Raw genomic sequence first — 5,458 nt, forward strand, 5'->3', positions numbered from 1 at the left:
GTACAACTCCAAGGTCTCCAATGAAGTTCTTCAACCATATGGCCTCCTTTGACGCTTCGCTTGCAGCTATATACTCTGATTCGCACGTTGAATCAGCTACGGTCTCCTGTTGGAACTTTTCCAAGTCACTACTCCTCCATTAAGGGTAAACACCCAGCCTGACTGAGAACGGAAGTTGTCTCGGTCGGTCTGAAAGTTGGCGTCACTATACCATGTCACTCTAAAGTCATCACTGTCACCAAGTACAAGGACCTAACCCTTAGTCCTTCGTAGATACTTAAGAATGTTCTTAACTTCTATCCAGTGAGCTTTACCTGGGTTCCCTTGATATCGACTAACCATGCTCAAAGCAAAAGCCACATCAGGGTGAGTACATGTCATAGCGTACATGATCGAGCCAACGGCGGAAGCATATGACACTCGACTCATTTCCGCTATCTCTGCAACGGTACTCGGACTCTAAGTCTTACTCAGTTTGGTATTGCTCTGGATAGGTAACTCCCCTTTCTTGGAATTCTCCATGCTAAAACGCTTTAGCACTTTATCCAAGTAATTACTTTGACTAAGTCCAATTAGTCTTCTACTCCTATTTCTCAAGATCCTTATCCCTAGAATATAAGCAGCTTCCCCTAGATACTTCATAGAAAAACACTTCCCAAGCCAGGACTTAACCTCCTGCAAGGTTGGACAATCGTTTCCTATGAGTAGTATGTCATCAACATATAATACTAGAAAGCTAACTATACTCCCACTAGCTTTGACATATACACAGGACTCATCCTCACTCCTAGAGAAACCAAACTCTTTGACTTTCTCATCGAAGCAACGATTCCATCTGCGAGAAGCTTGCTTCAATCCATAGATGGATTTCTCAAGCTTGCACACTCTATTGGGGTATTTAGCATCCACAAAACCCTTTGGATGACACATGTAAACATCTTCAGCTAGCTTTCCATTAAGGAAATCGGTTTTGACATCCATCTGCCAGATTTCATAATCATGAAACGCAGCGATGGCTAACATAATCCTAATAGATTTAATCTTAGCCACTGGTGAGAAGGTCTCATCATAGTCAACCCCTGGGGTTTGAGTAAAGCCCTTCGCCACCAGTCGTGCCTTGAACGTATGCACCTTTCCATCCATGTCAGCCTTCTTCTTGAAGATATATTTGCACCCAACTGTCTTACGACCTGGTACATTGTCAACCAAGTTCCAAACTTGATTGTCATACATGGATTGGATCTCATTGTCCATTGCCTCTTTCCATTTGGCAGACTCAGGGCCCTCCATGGCTTCCTTGTAGTTATTAGGCTCATCCAAATTTATTAGTGTACTATCACTGATAAACGTATCACCATCTGCAGTTATATGGAAACCATATAATACGGGTGGAACGCTAACTCTACTAGAATGTCTAAGAGGTAATGACTCATCAACTGGTTCAATTGGAATCTCTTCCTCAGGTTGAGTGCTAGTGTTAGAGGTTCCTTCACCGCTTGATTCTTGAATCTCTTCAATATCAATTGTCCTCCCACTGTCATCTTGGCATATGAGTTCCCTCTAGCGGAAAACTCCTCTCCTTGCTATGAAGACCACGTTATCACTAGGTCTGTAGAATAGATATCCAAAGGATTTTTGTGGGTAGGCGATGAAAATACACTGCTCACTTCAAGGTTCAAGCTTGTTGTGAGTCTCTCGTCTTACGAAAGCTTCACAACCCCAAACCTTGATGTGTGCCAACGAGGGAACCTTCCCTGTCCACATCTCGTGAGTTGTTTTCGCAACCTTCTTAGTTGGGACTAGATTAAGGATATGGGCGGCAGTCTCAAAGGCATACCCCCAGAATGAGATTGGTAGCGAAGCTCAACTCATCATGGAACGAACCATGTCCAACAAGGTCCGATTACGCCTCCCAGCCATACCATTAAGTTGTGGTGTCCTAGGAGGTGTCAATTGTGAAACAATTCCTCATTCCTTAAGATAGTCGTGAAACTCGATACTAAGATACTCACCACCTCTATCAGATCTGAACATCTTTATCTTCCTGCCCAATTGATTCTCGACTTCTTGCTTAAACTCTTTGAACTTTTCAATGGTCTCTGACTTATGCTTGATTAAGTAGATATATCCATATCTGCTATAATCATCAGTAAAAGTCACATAAAAGCGGTTTACATCCCTTGTGGTGGATCTGAAGGGCCCACACACATCTGTGTGTATGAGATCCAACAATCCCTTACCTCTTTCACAAGAACTAGTGAAAGGTGATTCAGTCATCTTCCCAAGTAAACAAGACTCCCACGTGTCATCTGACCTAAGGTCAAATGACTCCAACACTCCAACCATTTGGAGTTGGGCAATGTGCTTCTTGTTGACACGTCCAAGACGACAATGCCACAAGCATGCCTTATCTAAACCATTAGACGAATCAATATGCAATACATTATTTCCTAAGTTATCTACTGATATTGCCATATTTATACATATTTTTAGGCAATATTTAAGTATATTTTTATACATATTTTGGTTATTTGCATGGAATAATGGTACTTATAAGGTTAAAATGTATTTTGCAGCCAAATAGAAGACATTTTGAAGAAAAGGGACTAAAAGCGTTAAAGAATGGAACTTTGGAGGATGAAGACTTGAAAGAATAAAAATCCAGCAAAATTACGCTCTCACGATGTGAGTATTAAAGGCTCACGACGTGAGTTGGGACATTCCAGAAGATAAGCATCGCGTAGAAGAATCCTTGTCAAACACGGATACTTACGATCTCACGACGTGGGACTTACTTGCTCACGACGTGAGTGTGGATAATTCAGAAAGTATAAATAGGACTTGATGCCTACGATTTGAAGAGGTTAGCTAACTTGGGGAAGTTCCAGAAGTCAAAAATCAGAGAGGAAGAAGGCATGGAGATTGGGTTGCATACCAAGGAAGAAGAAGTTCATAATTTGATTCTTAGTTTGGTACTTTTAAACATGCTTTTGATTATGACTTGTGTTAGCTTATTTGTTAGAATGTCCAGCTAAATCTAGTTGCTTCTGTTAGCTAGATGAAGTTGGAACTCATGGTTTTATTATATTAGCTTAGACTTTACTTGTTGGTTATGACTTGTGGTTGATTGATTACACCTAGCATGCTTGATTTGATATTAGATTGCTTTAATGTCTTATTCTGTGTAGTTAATGACCATTAATCTGCATGAATTTGAATACCTAGTAATTTAGTGAACATTAGATTATTAGAGCTAAGATCGAACCAATCTTAGATAAGTAATTGAACTATTGAATTTGGTTGTGCTAGAGAACTCATATTATGACCGTAATTGTGTTTGTCAACTCAATCTTACATAGCTCCAATTCTATTTAATAATTTATTATGTGTTAAATTATATGTGACCATACATAGATCTACATGAATTAATTGATATTAGTAAATTTGGAACTGGATTGCTAATAATATTCTAATTGGTAACCAATAGGAATTGTCATAATTAATTTATAAACCATTGAGAGAAAGTGGATTCGAACTAACAGAAGTGATTTGTTAATTGATTGAATTGTGTTAAGAATTAAGTTCATCTAAACTTGCAAAATTAGATAAAAACCAATACTTTGCTAGAAATTTAGGTTAACTTAGTAGTAGGTAAATTAATTAGTTAAAACTGTTCCCTGTGATCGACACCCGACTTACCTAAACTATTTTATAATTTAACTAGGTACACTGCCTAGGTGCAATTTAGTTAGATAAGTTAGTTAGGTTATAAATTTAAAAATAGGTGTAGCTATTTGCACGCATCAAGTTTTTGGCGCCGTTGTCGGGGAACGACTTATTTGATTGTTGATTTATTTGCTTTAGGTTAATCGATCCTTTTTGTGGGGTAAAACCTGAAAAAGTTAATTTTTCAGCTTAGATATTTGTTTCAGTACTCAACTCACGACGTGAGGCTTAAGCTCACGACGTGAGTTCAGTAGTTTTACGTTTTCTTCGTTTTTCTTTTCTGTTAAATTTTCTGCGACAACACGAGGTGGTACCCTTTACCACGTCGTGGTGACCAATCAGTAGGCTATTTTTATTTAGTTTTTGTTCAGTTTTACGTTTTTATTTTTGTTTTATTGCAGTAATTCATGACCAGAGGTTCCAAAACACCTTTGGTGCCACCACTTGAAGATCCAGAGCCGGCCCTTCACAAGAAGACAGATAAGAACGCAGGAGTGAACCAAACACCAAAGAAGTCGCCTTTCAAAGATCTCAAATCTTTTTTTTGGAAAGAAGACGGAAAAGAAAACGGGAGAGACTAGTACATCTTCAAAGGACAAGAGCACGGTTGAAAGCTTATGTCAAATACCTAATCCAGAAGAATCTGAATACGAATTCGAGCCCGAGTTCGAATTATATAGGAGTGAACCCGAAGACGAGCCAGAAAATGAGATGACGAACATTGCAGATATTTCCATGGGAGCTTACAAGAAGCGAATAAGAGATGATGTTGGTCCTGGCCTAGTACAACCTGCAATTCCTGCAACTGCGCCATTCGAGCTGAAAGGACACATCCTTACTGCACTCAAGGATGTATCATTTTCTGGGAAGGATCATGAGGATGCTTACAAGCACTTAGATGAAGTCAAAGACATTGCAGGCTATTTCAATGTCCCTAATGTTCCTAGAGAGACATTCTTATTACGGATGCTTCTGGTTACCTTTAAAGGAGTTGCAAAAGACTGGCTGAAGGCACTACCACCTAGTGCAATCACTACTTGGGCACAGATGCGTGAGCAATTTCTAGAACAATTCTGCCCACATCCCAGATATCTAAACTCAAGAAGGCAATAGCCAACTTTGAGCAAAATCCGGGTGAGTCACTTTATGAGGCATGGGAACGTTATAAAGGGCTATTAAGAAATTGCCCTCAAAACGACTTCAATATACAACAAGAAGTGTCTATCTTTTATGACAGGTTGAATGTCATTACGAGACAACTCCTTGATTCTCAAGGACCACTTACAAAGAAAAACCTGGGCGAAGTAAAGGAGTTGATTGAAGAGTTCTCAAAGCATTCTCGTGAGTATCATAATCCGAGAAATGATGGAACAAGGGGAATTGGTAGTGGAGCATCAGAAGAAATGGCTGATATGCTTGCAATGCTCAATAATATGGACTGCAGATTGAACCAATTGGATCAATCAATACATGCTATAAGAGTTAGTTGTGAAAGTTGCAATGGTCCACACTTGACCAAGGACTGCCACTTAGATGAGTATGGGAATAAAAAGGCTCAAGTTTACTATTTAAGTGGGGATAAATACGATGAAGATTGGAGAAAACCAAAGAAGGAGTGGCTGCCATACGATGAGTACAAGAAGCAAAAGGAGGAAAAATATAGGCAGATTGGCCGAGGCTTCTACCAAAAATAGCAACCATCAGCTGAGAAGAAAGTTGACTTAGAAAATAT

General features: G+C 39.4%; 1 non-coding gene across 1 annotated transcript; it reads right to left on the minus strand.

The window, feature by feature from the left end:
- Positions 1–4,820: 4,820 nt before the first annotated feature.
- On the minus strand, positions 4,821–4,927 carry LOC145127996 (small nucleolar RNA R71). Its single transcript, XR_013716599.1, has one exon. It is a non-coding gene; the product is annotated as a small nucleolar RNA R71 (small nucleolar RNA).
- Between the last annotated feature and the right edge of the window lie 531 nt (positions 4,928–5,458).

Source organism: Lactuca virosa, chromosome 7 (assembly GCF_052849685.1).
Source record: "Lactuca virosa cultivar CGN04683 chromosome 7, Lactuca_virosa_CGN04683_v6, whole genome shotgun sequence".
NCBI lineage: Eukaryota > Viridiplantae > Streptophyta > Magnoliopsida > Asterales > Asteraceae > Lactuca > Lactuca virosa.